Genomic DNA, 26,470 nt, shown 5'->3' with positions numbered 1-26,470 from the left:
TCAGGATTTTAAAAAAACCTATTAAGAACAACACTTTCTACAGTGGGAGAGAATTTGTAGATGAGCTGTGAAGACAGCCAACTAATCGCCGTCCTGAGACACAGTGGAGCTGCACCTAAGTGAAGAAAACCAAGGCTCAAATGATTTATCTTATGAGATGACTAAGAATTTCAATTGCTGTGTCCCCCCCACCCAGCTTAATTGGCTATTGCATCCTACTTATTGCCTCTTGCTGAAGCCTTGCTATCCCCCCTGCAAAACAGGACACTAGTATGACTCAGAACAATACGGGACTTGTGAAAACAGTTGGTAACAGCAGCTTTGAAGTCCTTGAATTTTAGAAAACGGTAATGCTGAGAATCTTTTGGGAGGGATCATCAACATTACACTGCAGTGCAGGTGGGCCAGCTGCAGAGAATTAAAAACCCTACGCACAAATGGGAGCTCTGACCTGCAGCGGAAATGTGGGAAGAGAGAGAGGTAATTCCATTTGGGTGGGGATAATCCAGGCTTTAGGTGGGAGACAGGGTAGGGCTGATGGGGCCACTGAGTAAAAGATGAGCTAATTACTCATAGCTTTGGAGCAATTTATTGAGAACAAGTTTATGACTGTCTAGGGGTTTTTTGTAATTTAAATGTTGTTTCTAAAGTGTACTGGTTGAAATGTGGACAGTTACCACCATATCCAGTTACCGCCATATCCCTGTTGTTACTAGATGTACAACTTTTCCAGGCTGTTTTAAGGGCTTCTTCCATACTTTTAGGGAGTCAATTACATTTTTGTGTCCTTGTAATGATGTCTTTTTATAAATACCTGAAATGGAAAACTGATGAGCAGGCAAGTGCCCAGATGTTGTCGTCTGAAGACCAGCATCAGTTCCCTAAACCAGGGGTAGTCAACCTGTGGTCCTCCAGAGGTCCATGGACTACAATTTGCTGGCAGGGGCTCATGGGAATTGTAATCCATGAACCTCTGGAGGACCACAGGTTGACTACCCCTGCCCTAAACTGATGTCCTAAAAGCCTAAAAGACAGCTAAACAACTCCGCCATTTCTCTTTCAAGGGCTATCTACATTCCATACGCACGCCCAGCTGTTACTCTTCCACCCCAAACCTGGTTCAAGCAACATCAACTAGCCATTCAGTATACACTAAAACCTAAAGGCAGCAAATCAAAGAGCAAGTATTGCATTAAATGCATGTCGCAAACTGTCATGTCTCACCGCATTCCCCAGCAGCATTTGATTTCCAGAGGTTTTGCAACAGCGTGCTTCAGGAAGAATCTATCTAGCTAGTTATTATTTACACTGAAAGGCAATCAAGAAGCAAGGACAACCGGGAAATGTTTTGTAATTTGTTTGCACAATCTTCAGGTTTTATATAGACCTTCTGGATAGTTTGGGTATATAAATAGGTCCTTGCTAAGTACAAAAGTGCCTTATTTTTGTTGTCCTATTCTCATGTTACAATATAAATAGATCTGTAATGCCTAATGGTCAGGTTTGGCATTGCAATGGCTACTGCAAAGGTTATCAGGAAGGGGGAGGTGGACTTACCTGGAGAAAGAGAAAAAACCAGGCTTTGTCACACAGGAAGTGACATCATCACACCAGCAACATCCAAGCAATGCTCTGATATTTGGGCAAAAACTCTATGGTAAAGCCAGCTTCTACCATAAAGGTTTTGCCTAAATACCAGAGCTTTACCTGGATGTCACTGGTGTGATGACTTCCTGTGTGACGCCAGCCACAAGGCCTGGGTCTTTCCCTTTCTCCAGGTAAGTCCCCATACTGGCCAAATGCAACTCCATCTGCTTCTGAGAGTCAGATGAACACATGGATGTATCCAGTAATTAGAGTAGCCAGTTATTCTGTACATTGAAGGTGAAACCAATATTCTGAGTTTTAACAAAGCTTTCATAAACTTAAGGTCTGCATATCATTGTTATGATTTAACAAAACTCTAGTTTAAGAGCTGCACTAAGTTCTGCTCTTCATTTCTCTCATTAACATTTATTTGATCACAGCTTTCAATAATACTCCAGAATCTTGTTTCCTTCTGTTCTTGCTGCTGCTACATTACTGTGTAATGAATAACAGAATCATAGAGCTGGAAGGGGCCATACAGGCCATCTAGTCCAACTCCCTGCTCAACGCAGGATCAGCCCAAAGCATCCTAAAGCATCCAAGAAAAATGTGTATCCAACCTTTGCTTGAAGACTGCCAGTGAGGGGGAGCTCACCACTTCCTTAGGCAGCCTATTCCACTGCTGAACTACTCTGACTGTGAAAATTGTTTTCCTGATATCTAGCCTATATCATTGCACTTGGAGTTTAAACCCATTACTGAGTGTCCTTTCCTCTGCAGCCAATGGGAACCGCATCCTGCCCTCCTCCAAATGACAACCTTTCAAATACTTAAAGATGGCTATCATGTCCCCTCTCAACCTCCTTTTCTCCAGGTTGAATATTCCCAAGTCCCTCAACCTATCTTCATAGGGCTTGGTCCCTTGGCCCCAGATTATCCTCCTCGCTCTCCTCTGTACCCTTTCAATTTTATCTACGTCCTTCTTGAAGTGAGGCCTCCAGAACTGCACACAGTACTCCAGGTGTGGTCTGACCAGTGCCATATACAATGGGACTATGACATCTTGTGATTTTGATGTGATGCCCCTGTTGATACAGGCCAAAATGGCATTTGCCTTTTTTACCGCTGCATCACACTGCCTGCTCATGTTTAGTTTACAATCCACAAGTACCCCAAGGTCTCGTTAACACACAGTGTTACCTAGAAGCGTATCCCCCATCCAGTAGGCATGCTTTTCATTTTTCTGACCCAGATGCAGAACTTTACACTTATCTTTATTAAATTGCATCTGTTCTCATTTGCCCATTTTTCCATTGTGTTCAGATCTTGTTGAACTCTGTCTCTATCTTCTGGAGTATTTGCCAGTCCTCCCAATTTGGTGTCATCTGCAAACCTGATGAGTAGTCCTTCCACCCCCTCATCTAGATCATTAATAAATATATGTTAAAAAGTACCAGACCGAGGTACCCCGCTACTCACCTCCCTCCAGTCTGATGAAACACCATTGACAACAACTCTTTGAGTGCAGTTCTCTAACCAATTTCCTATCCACCTAACTATCTGAAAACCCAGATTGCAGTCCTTCAATTTATCCATCAGAACATCATGGGGAACCTTATCAAAAGCTTTACTAAAATCCAAGTAAACGCCATTAACCGAATGCTAGCAGCCTACTGCTGTATCACCCAAATAAATGATATAATCAGCCTATTTGCCTTAGATTATTATCCTACCCTTCCTCCAAGGGCTCAAAGCTGTATACCTAACTTATCCTTCCTTTGTTTTTATCATCAGATTAAACTGAGATAGTCCAAGGTCACCCACAGTGCAATCCTATGTACAGAAGCATACTTGGAAGTATATCCCATTTCATTCAATGGGACTGACTCCCAGGGTCTGACTTCTTAGGTCTGCAGCCCCAGTGAGCTTCCTGGTCAAGTGGGGACCGGAAACTGCAACTCCCAAATCCTAGGGGTTTTCCGCATTATCGTGTTCCTTGCTTGTAATTATCATGTTCCTTGCTTGTAAGAGCCTCTTGTGGCGCAGAGTGGTAAGGCAGCAAACATGCAGTCTGAAAGCTCTGCCCATGAGGCTGGAAGTTTGATCCCAGCAGCCAGCTCAAGGTTGACTCAGCCTTCCATCCTTCCAAGGTCGGTAAAATGAGTACTCAGCTTGCTGGGGGGTAAACGATAATGACTGGGGAAGGCACTGGCAAACCACCCCATGAAAACGCTAGAGCGCGTCACCCCAAGGGTCAGACATGACTCGGTGTTTGCACAGGGAATACCTTTACCTTTTTACCTGCTTGTAATTCCCTGTTTCTTCAGGATTCTCTTTTTTCTGTTTCACAAGAGTTTTGCTCCCTCTAATGCGGACCAATAGTGGTATGATTCCAGTTTAAGAAAAAAGTATTTTTTCTCGTTGAATCAAAGCATATAGCACGGAGGCTTTCTATGAGTACATCTCTAGAATTTGTCAGAATAAAATGAAATGTTGAATGGGGCCTGCTTTCTAAGGGAAAGTTTCCTAATCACTGGTAGGGTTACAAAGTTCCATATGGGGATCTCATGGAATTACAACTGACCTCCCAGCCACATGGATCAGTTTCCCTGGAAAAAATGGAAGCTTAGGAGAGTGATCTGTATGACTTTACTCTTCTCAAGTAGAGTTGCCAACCTCCAGAGAGCACCTGGAGATCTCCTGATATTACAGCTGATCTCCAGGTGACCAAGATCAGCTCCCTTGGAGAAAAGGACTGCTTTGGACTGTATGGTATTCTACCTTGATGAGGTGCCTCCCTTTCCCAAACTCCACCTTTTCCAGTCTCCATCACCCAAATCTCCAGGTATTTGACAAACGCCACCCATTCCAAGCTCTGTTCCCAAATCTCCAAAAATTTCCCAGCAGAGCTGGCAACCTTGCTCCAGCTATCAAAAAACAAGTACTGTGAGCTAATCCTTTTCCATTGTTGTTCCTCTATATACTTCTGAAACAGCCTAGGGGGTGAGACGTGTCTGGCCGTCCAAGTTGGAATAGAGCCAATCAGGGTGCAGCCAGCTTTGTCCTGACTGGGCCTGCCCCTGCTGCTCCCACCCTCCGGCCCTGGACTCTAGCCTCTTTGCTCTCAGACACTCAGTGCCTGGAGCCAGCAGCAGGTGAGAGGGCCCTGGGCTAAGTTGGAGGGCTTGCTAACGAGGGCCTCCTGGCCTGCTGACTGCCTGCTAAGGAGCTCTGTCTCGGCCCTGCTAACAAGCTGCCCAACTCCCGCCCACCCCACTTGATTTGGCTGCAAGCTGCAGCCCAAAGCCCCCTTAAGCTGTCTGGCCTGGGGCCAGGGCCCGTTCTTAGGAACAGGCTTTGAAACTCGTTATAAAATAAAATATATTTACTTATTAAATGTCTATATTGCCTGAGGACTCAGGGCAGTTTACAGCATTCAAAATGCATTCAATTAACACAATAATACATTTAGTTAATAAATAAAATGCACAACAGACAATTGAACTTGCTAGTACATATTTTGAAATATACATATTCAGGTAGGGAGATAATCTTGACTTTGGAATACATGAATGTATTGTTTAATCAGTCATTTTATTAAAAACAATACTAATAACAATAACTATTATCTGGAATTGGGTGTAAAGTTTTGAAACATTCTTCCCAGAGCAGTGATTTTCAATCAGTGGATTGGAACCCAAAGAATGGATTTGAACCCATTATCTTGGATCACAAGGTCTGGAGGAAGAAGGAATCATAGAATCATAGAGTTGGAAGGGACCTCATGGGTGATCTAGTCAAACCCCCTGCACTATGCAGGACTCTCACATTCCTATCGCTCATCCACTGTAACCTGCCACCTCCTTGAACCTGCACAGAATCAGCCTCTCTGTTTAGCCTTTATTTAAAATTTTCCAAAGATGGAGAACTCACCACCTCCCGAGGAAGCCTGTTCCACTGAGAAACCGCTCTGTCAGGAACTTCTTCCTGATGTTTAGACGGAATTTCTTTTGAATTAATTTCATCCCGCTGGTTCTGGTCTGTCCCTCCGAGGCAAGAGAGAACAACTCTGCTCCATCCTCTATATGGCACCCTTTTAAATACTTAGTATTAAATACTTTTTAAAATACTTTAAAAATACTTAGTATTAAAACCAAATCAAACAAGCTTATAAAGGCCACCCTGATGTAAGGGTGTTCCTTGCACGTCGTTCCCCCATTGTTTGGCACAACACTCTTCTTTGCGATGCTCGTAAAATTCTGGATTTCGGAGAATAGCTACATGCTGACCTTCATACGTGAGAGCAAAAGCTGTACAGCCATCTAGTCTCTTCTTGTTTTCTTTTGTAGCTGTCAGCACTATAGGCACTGAGAGATTAATAACTCCCCCATCCAGCAGACAGAACATGAGCTGGGAAAGGAGTCTCCATGGCAAATTTGCATTTGCTGCTACTAATTGCCTGAGAGCCAACATGGCATAATGGTTACGAGCAGTAGAGTCTATTCTGGAGAAACGGGTGCTTGGTGACTTCTCAGAACTTTCTCAGCCCTACCTATCTCACAAAGTGCCTGTTGCGGGGAGAGGAAGGGAAGGTGATTGTAAGCCACTTTGAGAGCCCTTAGAGTAGAGAAAAGCAGGATATAAAGGCTGCTCCCCTCACTCTCTCCCGCTCCTGTACCTGGAATGAGCTCACTTTCCCAGCTTGCCTGCTTTTCTCCGAACTCTCTTGAGAAGCTGAGCCTCAGCTGCTCCAAGCTGCCAGTGCACGCCTTGCCAGAGAAGCAGGGAGGCGGAGAAGCCCAGGCAACTTCTAAGTTGGGGGAGGGGGGGAGAAGGCGTCCTTCGCGGCCCACCTCCAATTAGCCGATGGACCACATGTGGTCCCCCGACCCACAGGTTGAGGATCTTTAGTCTAAATGACATATGTAAGGAACACGTAGTAGTAATCCACAGGACCGACTGGAACTTGTTTTCAAAAACATTGTGACCTATTTATTGACATTTCTTTCCCAACTATTCCCCAGATTTTAGGACAGAATGCAAATTGTTTTGATGATTTCATGCAACCTCACAAAAGCTTTGTGACATTAAGTAAGGCTGAGTTCACAATGTGCCCAGCGTTTCTCAACTTTTTTACCATTGAGAACCCCTGAAACATTCTTCAGGCTTCTTCAGGCTTCGAGAACCCCCAGAAGTGGTGCGACCATGAAGAATATAGTTGAGAAACATAGCTGTATACACGCTCACCTGGGGACTCTGCCTTTCCCATCCCCTACAGGCCCATCATTGGCCATTTTGGAAGGGGTGAGTGGGTCTATATAACAAATTATGGGCATATCACCCTATAAATGTTTAACACATTTTTAAAACTACATAATTAATTAACTCCTATCCATTCAAGAAACTCTTTCAAAGCTGTCAAGAAACCCCGGGGTTTCAAAAAACCCTGGCTAAGAAAGCTTGGGTTAGCCAGTGAATTTCTTCATGGTGGAACATGCACCTGAATCTGCATTTTTTTAGACTTTTACACTGTTCATTACATGACACTGCCCTATTGCTGTATCCTAAATCAAGACTATCCTCAACCTGTTTTGCTCCTTTTCTACCACTGTCCCTAGGATTAGATCCCAGCTGTTCAACTACCACAAGCAAAATGGCTAAACTGGAGACAAGTTACATGACCACAGTTTAAATTACTCCCAGTTGCTAAGCAACCACAAGAGTCACTTACTAAAGCCCCTCAGGCTGCTGGTTCAAGGTCAGGCCTACCAACTGGGCAACTATTAGGCCTTTCATGGATGAGGGTGCCATACATTCGTTTTAGCACACTTTAAAGGTAAAATTTACCTCAAGGCCAAAAAGATATTTCTCTGACTAAAAGGTTACAGCCTAATTTCTATACCATTTTCAGGTTTAGGCCCCTAATTCTAACTGCATTGATAGTTACACTGATAACAGAGAAAGTACTTTATAGGTATAAACTAGGTAGAACTGCTGAGTCAACAAAGCTTTCTGTTCAGTTTTGTGATCTGGAAGGTTTTTTTAATTTGTATTACATTGTTTTTAGCATCTTTTAACTTAATTTGGTGAACAGGTAACACGCTACTCTTGTTCCTTGAGTCTACAATTTCTGCTCAACTAACCTTCCATATTAAATCTACCATCACGCACCCATATCTCAATGAACAGTTGCCATTTTTTAATAATCAATTCTGGACTTGTGCTTTTAATGACAGACTGACATAGACATATATGAGTTGAAGCTTTTTCCATCTGTGAAAATAAAGGAAGGGGGAGTAATGTGATTTGCCAAAATGCCTGTGAACAGGGCCAAAACTTGTTTTACTTACAGTAGTTATTCATTTAAAACATTTCTCCTTAAGTTCAAGTTTTTTGTTCTGTTTCTGTTTTGTTTTGTCGTTGTTTTAATGACAGCCTTATGCTTGCATCATTCTGACTACAGCTACATTTCTGGCTGTCAAACTACTAGGGTGGCCAGATTCAGATTGGGCAATACTTTGAAGGGGAGAGCCTGAGAAGGGCAGGGTTTGGGGAGGGGAGGGACTTCAATGGGGTATAATACCATAGAGTTCACTTTCCAAAGCAGCCATTTTCTCCAGCTGAACTGATCTCTGTGCCCTGGAGATCAGTTGTAATAGCAGGAGATCTCCAGCCACCACCTGGGAGCTGGCAACCTTACACACTGCTGTTGAAGGCACAGGAGCAAGGCCAGTTTAAAAAGCTGACACCCCTGTTCTTTCTCATGCTGTATCTTCAAGGTGTGATGTTCTCACAAGCTAGTTGCATGGGAGAAAACTTACGAAAGAGCTTAAAGCACACAATGCAGCTGATCCTTTGCCTTTTTATTTTGATAATAAGAACTTCTGTGTTCTGTGGTGTTGCAGGTTACTGTGTATAGGAGTGCAGCCTTAATTGTTCCTAAAAAGTCTAAAAGCAGTAGTAGAATAATACCTTTTGTTGGGTTCACCTAAAACATCACCAAGTTGTGAGCAAGTTTTCAAGAGTATTTGTTTCCACTCTTTTTCATCAGTCAGCACAAAAGATAAGAAAATGGTTACCCAGCAACAAACAAATAAACACCCCCAAACACTGCAGTCTCCTCTATCCCACAGCAATCTGTTTAGTCCTCACTTTTTTGCTTTAACATCCTGCCTGATCAAGGTCCAATAGTTTCTGGAGGGGGGATACTGGTATAAACTTGTAACATGTCCCCCTCCACCCACACACATCCTATACTATCCATACAATCTCACAAGCCATGAAAGCAAAGGAAAATCTTTGGAATTGTATAAATAATGATGATGATGATAATCATATAGTATAAATAAATAAATAACACTGCCTTGCTGCTCAAGCAGAGCCTCCATTTACTCCTGGATCCTTGTAAACTGCATTTATTTTTCTTGTCAAGCTTTAGCTGTAAGCCTGCTGGAGGATTCTGGAGAACTCAAAAGCTTGCACACAGCATGTATATGCTGGAAAGGCAGCATATACATTTTCTACATAAATAATATAAAGGATTTTCTATACATAATGTGGTATTAGAGGTTGGTTCTGATTTTGTATCCTCACTGCCATGGTTGAAAGCTTATAGGGTGACTTCGGGCTATTTACACAGACAAATCTACCTCACAGGATTGTTGTAAGGAGGGAGAATAATATTGTAAACCATTTTGGGTTCCCATTAGGGGAATAAAAGTAGTTAAGATAGGTAGAACTACCTTTTAATTGGTTTTATAAATGCATTTTTCTACTGTTGTCTTTTAGGTTTCTTCTTATGGACCATCACTACTACCTGCCATTTCAATTTCTATTAAATTTAAAATTCATGCCCTCTGGACATCTCTCTGTTGCAAACACTTTCCACTCTTGATGACACACGTTGGGAGATGTAAACTAATTTAACAGGGATGTTTATGTTTTCTGGCAGCAAACATAAGTGGGATGGCCTGCCAGTAAGTATCACCTTCTACAGCTGAGTGCTGAGTTTGATCTCACAATGACAGGTCCTGACACATGCATGTATATTATCTAAACCAGGGTCCCCAAGACCTTTCTTGGCACTCAGCAAGTATTTTTAGAAAGTAGATAGGGCCAGGTGATGGTTTATGCAGATTCTGTGACTGACTGCTCACTGATTGTTTATGCAAATTAAAATATTGTCTCAGTGGCAGTTGCCATCACAGTGTTCACTATTCTCTCTCACTCCTTTTTCTCAGTGTATTTTCAAGTACCCCTCTTCTCCCTGCACTTGGTCTTTTTGTATTTGGCTCTACCTCTTGTGGCAGCCATTTTGTGGCTGCCTTCACCATCCTGTCTCTGAATTCTAAAGGTGCCCAGACCCCAATCTACGGTTGCCAACTTCTATGTGGTAACTGGAGATCTCAAGCAGCAAAGATCAGTTCACCTGAAGGAAATGGCTGTTTTGGAAGGTGGAATCTATGGTATGATGCCCCATTGAAGTCCCTCATCTCCCCACACTCTGCCTTCTTTGGGCTCCGCCCCCAAATTCTCCTGGTATTTTCTAACTAAGAGCTGGCAACTCTGCTCCAAGCTAAACTACGCTTATATGGAGCAAAAACACAAAAGGAGAAAAGTCTAGAAAATACCAGGAAGAGGCATGTTGTCAATATTTCACCCTGTAAAGAGTTTCTCTCTTTTGGCTAATGTTTTACGGTAGCTTTAAAAGCTTCCATAGAGTTTTCTAAGTAGAGTCTCCCCCATTCCCTTCAATATCCTCTTTTTAAGTTGCATAGTTGCCTGAAATTTAATTTAAGGTCTATATAGTGCAACGACCGTGGATAAAAAATGCCCGGTCTGCTTTTCATCTCCCACCTTTCGTTTCTGGACCGGGGCTTTCCACTCCAAGGATGTCTTTATTTTTTTTAAAAAAATGTTCCTTCCTCTAGAGGTCTTAACCGGTTTTTCTAGCCCAGCCTTTGAATAGCAGCACAGCTAGGGTGAGTCACTGTTTGGAAATGGAGTGGGCGTGTGTGTGTGAATGTAAGAGAATGAATGATGTCAGGCAAGGCTGTGGCAGACAGGGGGAGGGAGGGGACAAGCAAAGAGCATGAAACGGGCTGTAAACACAGCGGCGGCTCCAGAAACAGCGGCCAGGGCAGCCAGGAGGGGCTGCCTCTCCGTCTCCCAGGAGCCGCCCTCCCGCAGAGGAAGTCTCCCCAGCTGTTGCAGTGCCGGGGTAACGGTGCATCTGGCAGGCACTTAAAGAGGTGCGGAGCAGAGAGCGAGGAGAGGGCGAGGTGCGAGCAAACTTTCTGCTAGCTGTTTCTCCTTGGGGCTGCGAGCCTTGGGGCCGGAGAGCCTCTGTTGCTGGCCAGGAGGAGCTGCAAGTGCCAAAGAGCCTGGGCGCTGTAAAAGAGACGCTGCCCTGCTGGGCGCTGGAAGACAGACCTCGCTTTTGAGGCTTTCCCCCCCTTTCAAAGCAAGTGAGCAAGAAATGATCTGTTAGTAGCACAGCGGGAGAAGATCAAGCCTCAGGTACTCAAAACGCTTTGCTTTTTTACGCTTTTCTGGAAGGACAGTCCGACGCATGTTGAAGTCAGTACTTGGCTAAAGATTCCTGGGCTACGAAGTGCGAATTAGTTGAGTTAACATAGTAATCCTTTTTCTCGGGTTGTGTGTCACCCTTTTTTATTTTTACAAAAAAGTGTTGGTCCGTCCCCTTTAGTGATAATGCTGTTAAAGGTTGTTCATAGGTTCGGTTAGTTAAAGACTGCCAGGGACCTACATAATAGTTACAGCATGGAATAATGTTTTAATTGCTCAGAGAAGTTCTCAAATCTACAATAATATGGCATTGGTATCTTTAGTCCAATGTTGCTGGTATACTAATATATTATGAGAAGTTGACTGTAAACAAACTTTAAGAAGGGAAAGCCCTATAATGACAGATTTGTTCTTAGAGGGAACCCCCTTTGATCTTCATTGGAGCTGTTGAAGCATAAGAATGCTATAATTCAGTTTTAAAAAAATCTGCAGACTGTACAGTAACTTGAAAGTATTCTGAGGCACTCAATTGGTATCCGTCATCCTTACAATGAATACTCGGCTAACCAATATTGACTTGCATATAGTCCACGAACAGGTCTGTGATAATAATTATTTTATTTTTATAGCCCACCCTTCTCAGTTGGCTCAGGGCAGGTAACAACCTGTTCATTGATTTGGTTAGTTGAAAACTGCCAGGGACCTGCATAAAATTTATTTATAGCATGGAATAAGGTTGCAGTTGCTTAGAGAAGGTCTCAAAATCTATAGCAGTGTTGCACCCTTCTAAGCCCATTGCATATATTAACCTTCAGACATTTAAATGTATGAGAATCCTATTTATGTTTTGCTTAGTGTTTGCTTTGTATTCTATGCTTCAGAGAACAGGCATTCACTGAGTACAACCAGGAAAGGGCAGGCTTATTATTATTAAGTTAAGATTTTTTTTTGTAAAGAATTCTTAATGCTTATGGTCATTACATATTGAGGAGTGAAGAGCTGGGAGTTTTTTACTCTGCTTTTCACTACCTGAAGGAATACCAAGGTAGCTTACAAACACCTTAACAGTCCTCTCCCCCTCAACAGACACCCTGTGAGGTAGGTGGTACTGAGAGAGCTCTAACAGAACTGCTTTCTGAGAACAGCACAAAGAGAACCATGACTATTCCCAGGACACTCAGATGGCTGCAGGTGGAGTGGGGAATCAAACCCAGTTCTCCAGATTAGAATTGGCTGCTCTTAACCACTACCCCAAGAGCCTCTTGTGGCGCAAAGTGGTAAGTCAGCAGACATGCAGTCTGAAAGCTCTGCCCATGAGGCTGGGAGTTTGATCCCAGCAGCCAGCTCAAGGTTGACTCAGCCTTCCATCCTGCCGAGCTCGGTAAAATGAGTACCCAGCTTGCTGGGGGGTAAACGGTAATGACTGGGGAAGGCACTGGCAAACCACCCCGCATTGTGTCTGCCATGAAAACGCTAGAGGGCGTCACCCCAAGGGTCAGACATGACCCAGTGCTTGCACAGGGGATACCTTTAACCACTACCCCAAACTGATTGAACCTTTTAGTCACTCTAGGCTGAAATTCCTCATTTGTATAATTCACCAAAATTATTGCTTAAAAATTGGGTGATATTGTTGAGGTTAGTGGGTAGATCAAAAGTTACTGATGTTATTCCCCCCAAATATATATGCATTTGCATTCTTTTATAATAGGTAGGTCCATTATATCTGTTCTCATGCTTGCACAAATAGAATATCATCTTTGAATGTAGTTTCTTTTTCTCTCATTATATTCTAGAATAAGCTGTAAAGCAGCCCTTACATGAGCAGAAGAAATCTTTTCACATGCAGGAGATCCAACAAATTCTGAATGGTGTAACACAAAATAGAATTGATGAATAGAAGTTTGCAGTAGAAAACTCACAGCCACTTAAAAGCTGTGAAAATCTTGTCTCAGTTATAGGAGAACAGGATATTCATTTTAGTCAAAATAAGATTGTAGTGATTTTATTTTTTCCCTGACCTAGTCAGGCCAGGCTAGCCCAATCTCATCAGTTCTTAGAAGCTAAGAGGGTTGGCCCTGGCCAGTAATTAGGTAGGCAGCATCCTGCTTCCAGAGCTAGCAATCTGTCATCATTTTTAGATTGTCCACGTTTATGTTTGGTGCAACAGCCCTTGTTGCAGACAGTAGAGGACGGCTGCCCTGATCCAGATGTTGTCTTCTCTCCCATTCTGCTGTTTTTATTGATGTTCTACCCTTGAGCTGCTACTCCCAATAGATAGTTAAACTGTTCATGGATCTGGACGAAAAGCTCCCATAAACCAGACGGTGCCCTTAGGCTGTAATTTGTAGTCTACATCTACAGTAAAGTTTATAAACCATACTTTTGGTCATTCATGCAATTCATATAATTCTTTAAGCAAATAGCGTAAAACACTTGAAAATCTTTTGCATATCTATAACCGTGAAGCCATTTCTTAGTTGAGTGTGGCTGCAATCAATAGCAGCTGGGTTTGAGGCCTCTTATTCTGTAAATCATCGCAGTAAGTGCCCACTTTGGTTTATAGAGCAGTGTACATTTTGTTCACTAAATTGCTATGCAAGTACCTTTCCACTCTCTGCCTGATGATACTACATAATGCTGTTCCATATACTGATCTTGCCTGTCATTCACCGTATCAGGCCAGCAAAGGACAAGCATACATTCACGCATACCCCTCCAAAAAAAGTGGTGTGTATTTTGTAATACTTGGGTTTGGGTATGAAACTGTAACATGAGAAGTAACCTCTAATGGCTGCAAGCACGGAGAGTATCTGTAGTACAAAAATGAGAGTACTTGGGATAAGTGGTTTGAAAACTGCAGCCAAGCAGACACTTTAATGTTCTATGGCTGCCAGCATCAACTGCTCAATAAGAATTGGAGTTTAAAGTTACCCACTCTGACCTTCTGTGCATGCCTATTTTCATTTGAAAATACACATCAAGTCTGGGTGGATGGGGGGGGGGGGGTTGTCTCAGGGTTTGCTGCCCTGCTTGGTATCAGTACTGACCAAAAACCCCAAAATCAGTCAGCCCACCCATGTATTTAAAATATTTTAGTAAGATTCCCCAAAACTTATTTAAAAGAAAAGACTATTGAGATCAAGATGATGGTGATATTTAAGAATATTCTTTGTCTCTATAGACATTTTAAGTGGTCCCATGTGAGTAGTTTACTGGAAGGAAGCATTCCTAAACTAAAGACTGTGAGTGTATTAAGTCCCAACTAGCCGAGTTTCGTGGACCTGTTGGAACTAAGCATGTGTGCCAAAATATAATAGATTGTGATTTATTCAGGTACAGAGATAACTTCATCCCTTTTTTATTATAGCCGATAATAAATACAGTAATATACTTGAAATGCTTCAGTTAATTTAGCTTGTAAAGTGGCCTGAATATTCCTTTTCTTTCTTTCTTTTTTCTAAATAATCTACTTTTCTTTCTACATCAGTTTTCTAAAGGGTGCTTTTCATTTAATGGATTTTACTCAAGCGTTTCTTTATACATAAGGTGTTTTGTACCTAAAGACAAAGTTAGTCTTCAATAATATTTGTATCACTTTATAAATGTGGGAACCATGACACTTCTTTTTAATACAGATACAGTACTGCTGTATGCCAAGCAGATGCTGGGAAGCCGACTTTTAACAGAGGCATTGCTGTCTTTTCAGATCTCTGCCTGTTAGGAGAGTTATTGTACCATGGACACTACTGTCCCAGTCTATTCCAAAGAGCATTAAGAATCACAGACAGTGCTGTCCCAGCTGATGCTGTGAGATTTATTTAGGAGCTAAAACAGGCATTCATAGCAAAGTTTCTACTAGACAAGCAACTACTGTTTCCTCAGATCTGCATCTGTTTAGAGAACTCCTTGGCTGCATTGACTATTGATGGTATGAGCCGAGGCTAAGGCGGATATGTCTTTGGAGTACCATTTAATTCAGCAGCATTTTAGGTTATGTGTATTTAATGGCCAAAGTAGCATACAGATGTTTCTGATTATTTCTACACATGTATGAATAAGCTTGATCTGTCAAGTCACAGCTGGCTTATAGTGACCATGTAGGGTTTTCAAGGCAAGAGATGTTTAGAAGTGGTTTGCCATGGCCTTCTTCCGTATCATGACCCTAGTGTTTCTTGGTGGTCTCCCTTCCAAATAATAGCCAGGGCCAATCCTGTTTAGCTTCTGAGATCCGACAAGGGCTGATTCTGCACTTTGTTTTTTTTTTCTGTTCTGGATCCTGCTGAATTCAGATCGATTTGGACTTTGGTCTTCCTTGATCCCCCCCCCCCAATTGAAACAGTGTTCTGCACTCGATTAGGTAAGCTCAGAGCAGGGAGGGTTGCCAAGCACAGCAGGAGTATTTCTTTTCTTGAATGGGGGGGGGGGGCGGGGATTGGAGACAGTGAGGTGGGGAGATAAATCCAAGAGGCAAATCTCTGCTGAGAGAAGTTAGAGCTTCTGGAGCACAGTCACTTTAAGACTAGCCTTGTAACCAGGAACCAGGAAGTCTTTGAACTGATGCCCTGGCCAATCAGGGAAGACTGCTTTGCTACAGTGTTGGAGGCACAAGGCAGCAAGTTAATTCGCAAAAAGCAGATATCTGCTAGGTGCCCAGTTCTGGTGGATGCATGTGAAAAGTTGTTCTTATCAAAGGAAAACTGAGGAAATGTTGGGTTCTTTCCTTTTGATGTCTTGGATGACTAAATGTCTTCTCGAAGCGCCAGCTGTCAGGCATGGTTTTCCCCCTACTTGTTTTGCTCACCTTGTAGGGTGCAGTATTGAGGATGTGGTTCTGGTGATGCTTTTGCTTAGTAAAATTTGTATCTCTATTCTTATTTTTTATATCAGCTGTGATAATAAAAATAGACAATCAGTATTGAACTGCAATTTATGTAATCCCTTGGATTTAGACTGAAAGATACAAACCTTACAGACTGCAAGAAGAATATTCTTTCTCCTGTTTTCTATATTACTGAAATCGTTAACTCTGCTCTCCAGGAATGTCATCAATAAATGAGCCAGCATGGTATACTGGTTAAAGAGTGTCAGACTCTAATCTGGAGAACCAGGTTCAGTTCCCTATTCCTTTGCATGCAGCCAGTTGGGTGACCTTGGGCTAGTCACAGTTCTCTTAAAGCTGATCTTGAAGAGCAATTCTGATAGAGCTCTCTCAGCTCCACCTACCTCTCATGGTGTCTGTTGTGGAGAGAGGAAGAGAAAGGTGTTTCCAAGCCACTTTGGAAGTCCTTCGGGTAGTGAAAAGTGGTGTATAATAAGCCAGCTTTTTTCTTCTAAATGACACTTCATCCTCCTGTTGTGGCTCTTTCCACCACATATGGTTGTCAGCTTTTTGAAATATTTCATTGTAATAAAAGTCCATATAGTTAACATTTCTTCACAGCACTGCTGGTTGGAGCAGAGTTGGGTCTTTTGGTTATACAAAGCATTTAGAATTCTTTGAGTTTATTGCTGGACCGCTTCCAGAGGGAAATAATCCATTGCTTCAAGTTTCATCAAAGAGCATTATACAGGAAATATATGTATTTCCCACTTCTACTAGAGCAACATAGCATATAGGAGCTGGATGAATTTGACAGACTACTTCAGTACACTGTTTCAAGAGGCAACAGCCTCTTGGATTAATGGTAGGAAGGCAACTAGATCTGAGTACGTGCTAGTCTTTGGGAATAAGACAATCAAAACTAGGTGTCCTAATAAAATCTTGCCTGGTTTTTGGTTTGTGTTTTTGGTTTGTGTTTTTGGTTTTTTTAGACCACTAAAAACTGTTAAATAGGAATGAGAAATATTGTGGTATTTTCACCATAATGCGAGTTCCATATTGGACAGGTTTGTGTGCTTTCCTCATCATTGCTGAAGCTGCCAGTACAGTATACCAGCAACAGAGCTTCCATGTGGCAGGTTTTCCTGGCCCAGTCTCCCAGGTCACTGGCATGTTCTCAATTTTTGTTTTTTGTTTTTCAAAATGAGCGGTAATATGGCCTGTGTATCAGGTTCATAATGAAAGAAGCTAGAGACTTGCTTTTCATTTTATAATAAAAGCTGAGGATTCGGAGAATCTGATACATAGATAGTTATAATGTTATAATTAATATCATTATGATATTCAATGGCCATTTAAAAAGAAAACCACGTATTGAAAGCCTCCCTCTAGTGGTGGGAGGAGAAAACAGCCATCTAGAATACTGAGGCAAGACAAATGGCTACCATGTGGCTGTGGAAAGCCAAACATTCCCACCCACACAGCAGCCATCCAGACCTTGGTGTGATTCCCTCTCCCTACCCCCAAAAAAATTAACATCAAAAATGATGACTTTGAGACACTCTTGATCTAATAATGGCAGGAGGCGGGACAGTATTAAATTAGCACTGAGTTGTAGTTTAGTACCAGAACTTTCCCCTAGAGAATAAAGTTTACAGTCAATTGCATTAGTAAATTATTTTTGTATACATAAAACCCAGAATCATTCTCAGTCAATTGCATTAGTAAATTATTTGTGTATACATAAAACCCAGAATCACTTATAAACTCTGACAATGAGTGTGATTGCATAACGTTTCCAGGACAGCTACTGACAGTCCCTATACAGAATTTAAGAGGTTTGCTAATACCCTAAATGCTATTTGATATAGCCTTTCATAACGCTGAAGAAATTGGTATTTACTATACTTTATAGCTGTTGATAGTAAATCTTAGAAAATGCAAGATTGCAGTTATATATACTTTTATCAAGCAAGTAATGGTGATTATCAATTTATGAGACAACTGTTTTAGTTTATCCTAATGTTGTTTCAGAGTAATGGGAATTTCACTGATATGTGACACAACTAGATTACCACTGAGTAATTGGGTTGATTTGCAGGTTGCTAAGATTCATAATATAATAACACATCTCCTCAAGAGAGCTTGTAACTAGCGTGTAAATAGAAACTCAACCTATGGTCACCAAAGTGTCTAGATTATTAAAGGAAGAAGAAGAGTTGGTTCTTATATGCTGCTTTTCTCAAAGGAGTCTCAAAGCGGCTTACAATCACCTTCCCTTTCCTCTCCCCACCTCAGACCCTTGTGAGGGAGGTGAGGCTGAGAGAGCCCTGATATCACTGCTCAGTCAGAACAGCTTTATCAGTGCTGTGGTGAGCCCAAGGTCACCCAGCTGGTTGCATGTCGGGGAGCTCAAAATCAAATTTGGATTGCCAGACAGAAATCCATACTCCTAACCACTACACCAAGCTGGCTCCCAGGAGCAGAATGCAAATCTTATTTGTAGTGGTATTTTCAGGGTTTTGGTGACAGAAGTACCTTGGTCTCAACGATAAAAGTAGTTTCTACTTCCTCACTGAAAATTTTTCTGCAAGCTTGGGGTTTTCTTAAGTTTGCAAAGCCCTATTGTCGCCTCAAAATTAATGTAAATTAATGCTTTGATTTCTCTATCATATTCTATTTTTAGGGAGTTATTTGGGGGGGGATCACCATCTGAATGCTCCACCCATAGCACTGTGAGGAAGATGGGTAGAGAATAAAAGTAGGGTTTTATGCCCCACTTTTCTCTACCATAAGGAATCTCAAAGCAGTTTATAGTCACCTTCCTTTATTTCCCCACAACAGACACCTTGTGAGGTAAATGGGAGGGAGTTCTGAGAGAACTGTGTCTCTCCTAAGGTCAGCCAGAAGTCTTTATGTGGAGTGAACTTAGGCAGATTGTGAGTGGGTGGGCAGGAAGGGATGTGCTAGTGTTTGTCTCTTGTGGTCCTTCCTTGCATACTCAGTGAATTGCTGATCGCCACTGTGGGATGGTAGATGAATTGTGCCAGACCAAGCTGGATTCTGGAGAATTTTGGTGGGGGAGAGGGATCACTGGACCATGAAATTGGGGTCACTGTGGGTGGTTAGGTAGTTGTTCCTGTATTGTGCAGAGGGCTGGACTAGATCAGTGGTCCCCAACCCGCAGGGCCGCGGCTCCTTCTTCCCTCCCCCCCCCGAAGCGAGAAGCTCGCCAGGCCGCAAGCAAAACGGCCGCCAAAGCGGCCGATTAGCTCGCAGCCCAGCAAGCTTCTTGCTTCGGGAGGGGAGGGAAGAGAAGCTTGCCAAGCCGCAAACTAATTGGCCACTTTAGCGGCCGATTTGCTCGCGGGCCGGAGGGGCTGGGAGGGTAAGCCGCAGCCGCGGGCATGGCGGCAGCGCAAATGTGCATGCACGGACAGCCGTGCACGCGCGTTTGTGCCCCTACCGGGTGCAAACGCGCATGCACGGCAGTCCGCACATGCGCGTTTGCGCTGGGGCTGCCGCGCGTGCGCGGGCCCCCGGGCCACCCTCTCCCCCCACTACGCCGCAGTGGTCCGCGGCAAGCGGAAGCTTGCGGACCGCTGGACTAGATGACCCTGGATATCCCTTTCAACTCTATAATTTGATGAGTGGGGAATCAAACCCATTTCTCCAGATTAGGGTTCTCCATTATCCATTTGCTGCTGCTGCCAGAGTAGAGCCTGTTCTCACGCACGCAAGAAGTAGCCTTACTATCTCAAGGAGAAATATATCAAGCATGTTGTGATGATCTTGCACTGATTTTTCTGTCAAGTGAATTTACTGCTTAAGGCAAAGAGTAATTATGTTGTACACCACTGTAAAATTCACAAGTAAAGGAAAAATTAGAGATACTCATGCTAACATGAGATTTTTAAAAACACTATCAGGTAGAAATCCAGACAAAGCTCTCTCCAAAAATACATCCAATTCAAATCCATGTACAGAATTTCCTAAAAGGCTTGTTGCAAATGCCTATAGTAAAAGCATTTTGAAAACTTTCACAGGAAGCTATCAGTTTAATGGATATCTGTATAACTCTGGAGTGAGTGGAATTGTTGCTGCACGATCAGCACAAAACTCCAGATCTTAAATTGCAAAAATTAAAAAAAAATCTGACTATGAAAGCTATAAAATCCTTCTCCTTTATTTTTTCTTAAAGTATGTTAAGTAAATGTGAATTTTGGATCTATAACAAAATGGACAACAGAGAAATAATGGAGGATACATTCATTGAAGAACATATATTAATAATAATATATTGCATTACATATTACCATTCTTCTTCGAAACTAAGTGAAGTTTTAGCCTTGTGTCAGGTTTGTGAAACAAGTTTAGTTGAAAAATGGTGTCTGTTTAATCGCAGTGCAGAATTTAAAGCTCAATTTCACTCATCTTACCAGTTTCCCACTTTGCTGATAACAAGGACAGGAAGTTTAAAATTTTATTTTTTCATTTATACAATTATGCCTTAAAATTTCAAAGGTAAAAGTGAAAGAAAGAGAATCAGTGGAAATAAATTTATCAGAGGAAAATGCATATTCATGGCAAATGTACAATCTAGATATTATTAAATATAAATGCCGATCTTTAAGCGTACTTAGAAGTTGTGATTCTCCCCCCCCCCCCCCCCGCAGTCAAGTGCCAACACTGCCATCCAGTAGATCTATCCAATCCAACACATTGCCTGGATAGGACTTATGGTGGTGTATAGAATGTGTTTTGTATTTCTGAGTTCTGATGACCTCATAGTAACCCTTGTGAGTGCATGTTCTACACAGTTGCTTTGTAGGTTCTTCACATAGATTCAGGTGAGTAACCCTGTTTGTCTGAAGCAGAACAAAATTTGAGTCTAGTGACACCTTGAAGACCAACAGAGCTTTATTCAAGGTATACACTTCCGTGTCATGCATACTTCTTCAGGTACAATGAAATGGAAGTTACCAGACCATACATATAAGTCGATGGTGAGCAGTAAATTAGCATACAATGTAATGAGGTGTTCAACAAATTCAAGAACCAAACAGGAATACAGATGTAAGGGCTGAAGAGAGCCAGTTTGGTGTAGTGGTTAGGAGTGCGGACTTCTAATCTGGCATGCCAGGTTCGATTCTGCGCTCCCCCACATGCAGCCAGCTGGGTTGCCTTGGGCTCGCCATGGCACTGATAAAACTGTTCTGACTGGGCAGTGATATCAGGGCTCTCTCAGCCGCACCCACCCCACAGGGTGTCTGTTTGATTCTTCAAGCTTTGCGCCTCCCGATTGGGCCCTCCGCTTGTCAGTCCAGGGGAAGGGGCCTATTGGCACCCTTCCTCATCCCGGACAGGGCCCGCCCTCGGGGCCCTTATTGTTTTATTTCTTCCGCTCTGCGAGGAGCGGTTAAAGATGATGACTTCTTAGAGTTGAATTCTCTTGGAGGGGGCAGATATCTCGCTGTTCATTAGTACTTAAAAGACTACATAGCAACTCTAGACTTTGTGTTTCTTTCTAATACATTTGAAATACTAACCAGGGCTCACCCTGCTTAGCTTCTGAGATCTGACATATTCAGTCTAGCTTGGACCACTCAAGTAAGGACACTTGCTTCAACTACTTAATCCAAATTAATGATAATTTCTTAGTTTAGTATATAGTTATTCCATGTCATATAGAAGGAGTAGTAAATCTTGCGGCAAAACTAGTGTTAGTAAGCCTGGCTATCTTTTATCAAATTTGATTTTTAGCTAGTTGGGTTTTGCCTTACCTGTGTGTGCATGCAACTTGGGTCATCCATAACTTTTAGAGCTCAAGCTAACCTTGGATGCATTGTCACATTAGAGAGCTGTTATATGAAATGGATAAAATAGCTGAAGCTGTGTCTCCTTTAAATCTGAAATGGAATTATTTTGCTTTTTGCCTCATAATTGAGGTGATCTGTATCGTAACATGGTTCATAAAGGTAGGTGTGATCTTACAGTTGGCTATCAACTCTGACATAACAGCTGTAAATGCATACATGTGCCAGTTTGCCATGTCACTTGACAGCTTCTTATGGCAATAATAATAAAAATGATACATCCTAAAAATAGTTGTCACTTCTAATGGGGTAAGCATGTGACTAACAACTCCTTTTTTCGTTTACTTACTGGCTGACTCACACTTTCTAGCTGAGGTAAATGAATGTAGAGATTACTCAGCTCTCTCTCCTCCCTTTTAGTTAATATATGTGATTAAACTTTTCCCATTTTTGAATTGGGTGTAATAGAACCAGCTCACTGCAGCTGAGAAGTAATAAAGCACTCTTTGTGTTTCTGTTAATCAATGAACTTCTTTCAAGTAGAAAAAAGGATGTATACGTATATATGATGTGCAAGAAAGCCTTTTAATGGGTAGCAAGCCATGTGGAGTCCAGAAAGTGGTGTTGGTGATTTTTAAGCTTTATCTAAAGGTCCTGGGTATATTTTAAATAGATAGGATGTACCTGAATATATTTTACTTCTACCTTTTATCCCCAAAAACTCCAAGTATAACTATCTAAACAGGTATGGGGGAAGTCTTGCATATGGACATATTCTTCTAGCTGGTTCAGGTACTTAGGGGCACCTCTCAACAAAGTTATACCATAGTCCTTACATTTAAGAGAAATTAAACTAATAAAACTTGTGCCAAATATGATAGAGCCTATACTTTCCTGTATAAACTTAAGGAAACAGTCATAAACTGCAAATAAACATCCTCTGAATTGCTCATGTCTTAAAAACCTTAAGTTCTTAGCCAGCTAACTGACTCCAGGTGATTGCTTTTGTAGTCTGGAGATCAGTTATAATTCCAGGAGATTTCCAGGTAACACCTGGAACTTAAAACAGTTGATCCCAGAACAAAGTTTGAATCCAGTAATACCTTGAAGAAGATGGGGGGGGGGGGGTTTTGTACCCTGCTTTTTACTATCAAAGGTGTTTCAAAGCAGCTTACAATTTCCTACCCTTCCTCTCCCCACAATAGACATCCTTTGAGGTGGATGATGCTGAGAGTGATCTGAGTGACTGGCAAGGTCACCCAGTTGGCTACATGTGGAAGAATGAGGAATCAAACCTGGTTCTCTAGATCAGAGGCTGCTGCTCTTAAACATGATACTGAGCTGGTTTAATTCTGAGTACAAGCTTTTGTGTGCATGCACATTGTATTTCATTTTGTAAAGTAGCAGGGCAATGAAAGAAACTAATGGGGTAATGAAATAATAACTTGGAGGGGAGATGGAAAAGTTATTCTGAATACAACCAAATGTATTAAAATGCAACTCCTGACTGTGTGGCAGTGATGGGAAAGTATGCTCATTCCACCTATGCCAGTGCATGTGCACTGAATTACCCAGCTGAGTTTTCCTAAGTCATGAGACAGCATCTTCATCTTGTCCCTGCTTAATGTACTCAAGAGTATCAGAGCAGTGTTTAACCACAGTTGCTTTTATGACCTTCAGTTATTGTGGCTTGAGGATACAGATGACTTGCTTGGAGGAGCTGGGTCTACCCCATCAGTACTATGGCCCCTGCCTTTTGTGGTTGATTATATTTGGCAAGATAGGATCATCTGGCTCCATTCTGAAAGTAGTAAATTCTTCAGTGAAAGAATAGGTTGAACCATCTCCCTTGAAGGCAGCAGTCATGAATTCTTTCTGAAGCCTTCCCTGGGACTCAACTTTTGTAATTATTATCTGCTAGGAAATATCTTTATCCTGGGCAAGGTGCTTGATTATATGCAATGTTCTTAAAGTCCTGCTTGGGTTTTGCAATATTTTATTATCCTGTTTTTATCCAATTAATTTTCCATAGTAGAAGTAAGATTGTTCTTTGACTTGATTTGCTTGTAGTTCCCTGCGCTTTGAAATCAGACATTTGTCCTGAGAAACAGCATATAGTAAAAGCAATGTAGTTGTCGTCCAGTTCTCTGGAAAACCATTTTTAACTATCTGAAAGTACAGTTGCGCTAGGGGGGAAAAGCCTTGATTAATTTTATTAGTTTAGTTTCCTCAAGTAAATAAGCTAGCTTTATGGCTTTTAATAATACATAGTTTGTCCTTGAGTTGAGGGCAACATGAACTCTTTCAAGTGGTAATTATTTATTTTGCAGTTTCAAATAACTTTAGAACTGGAGCGTCTTTGTATCATCACCCCTGCACTGTTTAACTTGGCTTGGGAGTGCTTTATACTTTGCCGTTATCTTGCAAAAATTATTGTACAAATTGTCAATGCATTTTCCTGAATTAGAAGTTATCTCCCTATTTATTGAAGTGTCCGGTTTCTTATAACAGCAGAGTGTAATGGTTAGAGAACAGAACTAGGATGGAGATCCCCTATCTCAGAGGGTTGTTCAAAGTAAGATTCCCTTTAAAATTTCTCCTTCTTTAATGTGAGGTGGTTTCATTAAAGTTTGTGTATCCTTCATCCAGTTTCTGTTCCTCAGTAACATTATTTACTTCACTTTTGCACACAAGGGTGTCTTGGTGACTGACGCCTAACAAACATGGGACATCTTTCAGATTCTGTTCTTCATTTACAGAATTCATTTAGGGCAATATAAGTGCATACTTGAGGGAGTCAGGATGGTGAAAACCAAGGCTGACTGAAGAGTTCCAGGAGAGCCTCCACAAACTAGGTGAGTGGGTGACAGTATGGCAAATGAAGCATACTGAGACAAAACAAAATCTCAGCTTCAAGTATAGGCTAACAGGATCTGCACTTGCTGAGACTGAGAGAGGAAAAGATCTTGGGTTTGTAGTAGATAACTCAGTGAAAGTGTCAGCCCAGTGTGCTGCAGCAGTGAAAAGGGCAAACTCTCTGTTAAGGATTATTAGGAAGAAGATTGAGAATTAAGCGGCCTGTATTGTCACGGCCCTGTATAGCTCTATGGTGCAGCCTCGTTTGGAATACCGTGTACAGTTCTGGTCAAATCTCCAAAAGGGCATTGCAGAACTGAAACAAGTACAGGGGAGGGAAACCAAGATGATTCAGAAGCTGGAGCACCTTCCGTACGAGGAAAAGCTGACGAGTCTGGGACTTTTCAGTTTAGGAAAGAGATGACTAAGAGGAGACATGATAGAGATTTATAGAAATATCCATGGGGTGGAGAGAGTCAACAAAGAGAAAATTTTCTCCTTCTCCCAAAAGCCAGAACTTGAAGACAGTAGCTTCAAGATGAACAAAACGGAAATACTACTTTACACAGAGAGTGATTAAAATGTGGAATTTGCTGCAGAAACAATGATGGGCACAGGAATAAACTAAAGACTTCTGGAGAATAAATCTTGCTGTGGCTATTAGCCATTGTGACTGAAGGGAACCTTCACATTCAGATTCACTAATCCTTTCATCCCAGAGTCAGGAGGCAACATTAGCAGAGGCCCTGTTTTTGGCCATCCAGAGGAACTGGAAAGCCAGCTTGGTGTAGTGGTTAGGAGTGCAGACTTCTAATCTGGCGAGCCAGGTTTGATTCCATGCTCCCCCACATGCAGCCAGCTGGGTGACCTTGGGCTCATCACGGCACTGATGAAGCTATTGTGACCAAGCAGTAATATCAGGGCTCTCTCAGCCTTACCCACCTCACAGGGTGTCTGTTGTGGGGAGAGGAAAGGGAAGGGTAGAGAAAAGAGGCGTATAAGAACCAACTCTTCTTCTTCATTGTGTAAGATAGGATGCTGGGCTAGCTGGACTATTGGTCTGATCCAGCAGGGCTCTTAAGTTCTTATCAGCTGTTCACAATTGCTGCTGTCTACAGCATAAATTTAGGGTGATACAAGTATAATTCTTAAAGAAATCCTGCTTGAAGAATTGAATCTTGCTCAAAGAATCAAACGGCTCAGGTTTTAACTTTTGGGAGAGGGGAACATGGTGAAGCTGAAGACAGGGTGGCAAGTAAAGTTTAAAGGGTCTGCAGAAGAAAGCCTGAGGAGCAGCTGTGCTGGAGGGAGCAGACTGGTCCTGCTGGCTTGGCTTGGGGCTGCTGTGCTACAGGGAACAATCTGCCAGCTGCAGCCTAGCAGATCCTGAGGCCAAGTCTTCCCAGGATAATCCAAGCCAGCCCCAAGATCAGGCTGCCTTAAAAAAAAAGACATTTTTTTATGGGGTCTATTGGACCTGAAAAAAAACTGGGAGTTCTAAAAAGTCCCAGATCTGAATACCGAACCAGTATTGGGATTTGGGATTTTCCAGAAATACCAATTGGGGGGGGGGGGTGTCCAATAGAGCTGAACTAGAAAATACCAGTTTAAAAAATTGCACATCACTAGGCTTGATTAGTCCTGAATAATGCTTAATATAACTACATGTCACATATTCTCAGTGAGCTGAAGTACTGCATGATGTCCTTGGCAGATAAGCAGGTTCCTTTCATCTTGTGGACAGTACATGCTAAGTGTTAATGCAATCTGATGCAATTCAAGTGCAGTCTTCAGAATTTCAGTGTAAGTTTGAAGTGAAGAGCTGAAGATTCTTTGTTGAATTGGAGCCTCTCAACCCAGT

At 42.1% G+C, this 26,470-nt stretch overlaps 1 protein-coding gene across 4 annotated transcripts in view; it reads left to right on the top strand.

The window, feature by feature from the left end:
• The first annotated feature begins 411 nt into the window (after positions 1-411).
• The window catches only part of SGMS2 (sphingomyelin synthase 2), a 44,878-nt gene continuing 18,819 nt past the window's right edge, over positions 412-26,470 (top strand). The window contains exon 1 of one of the 4 annotated variants that reach the window (XM_077300663.1): positions 412-480. The gene's annotated coding sequence lies outside the window, so the exon portion shown is untranslated. Of the gene's footprint in view, positions 481-10,402; positions 10,569-10,640; positions 11,107-14,428; positions 14,452-26,470 lie in introns of those variants that run through there. The other 3 variants (XM_077300665.1, XM_077300662.1, XM_077300664.1) reach the window with 3 other exon arrangements.

The sequence above is a fragment of the Paroedura picta genome, chromosome 10, assembly GCF_049243985.1.
Source record: "Paroedura picta isolate Pp20150507F chromosome 10, Ppicta_v3.0, whole genome shotgun sequence".
In the NCBI taxonomy this organism is placed as follows: Eukaryota; Metazoa; Chordata; class Lepidosauria; order Squamata; family Gekkonidae; genus Paroedura; species Paroedura picta.
This window is presented reverse-complemented; position numbering and strand designations above follow the sequence as displayed.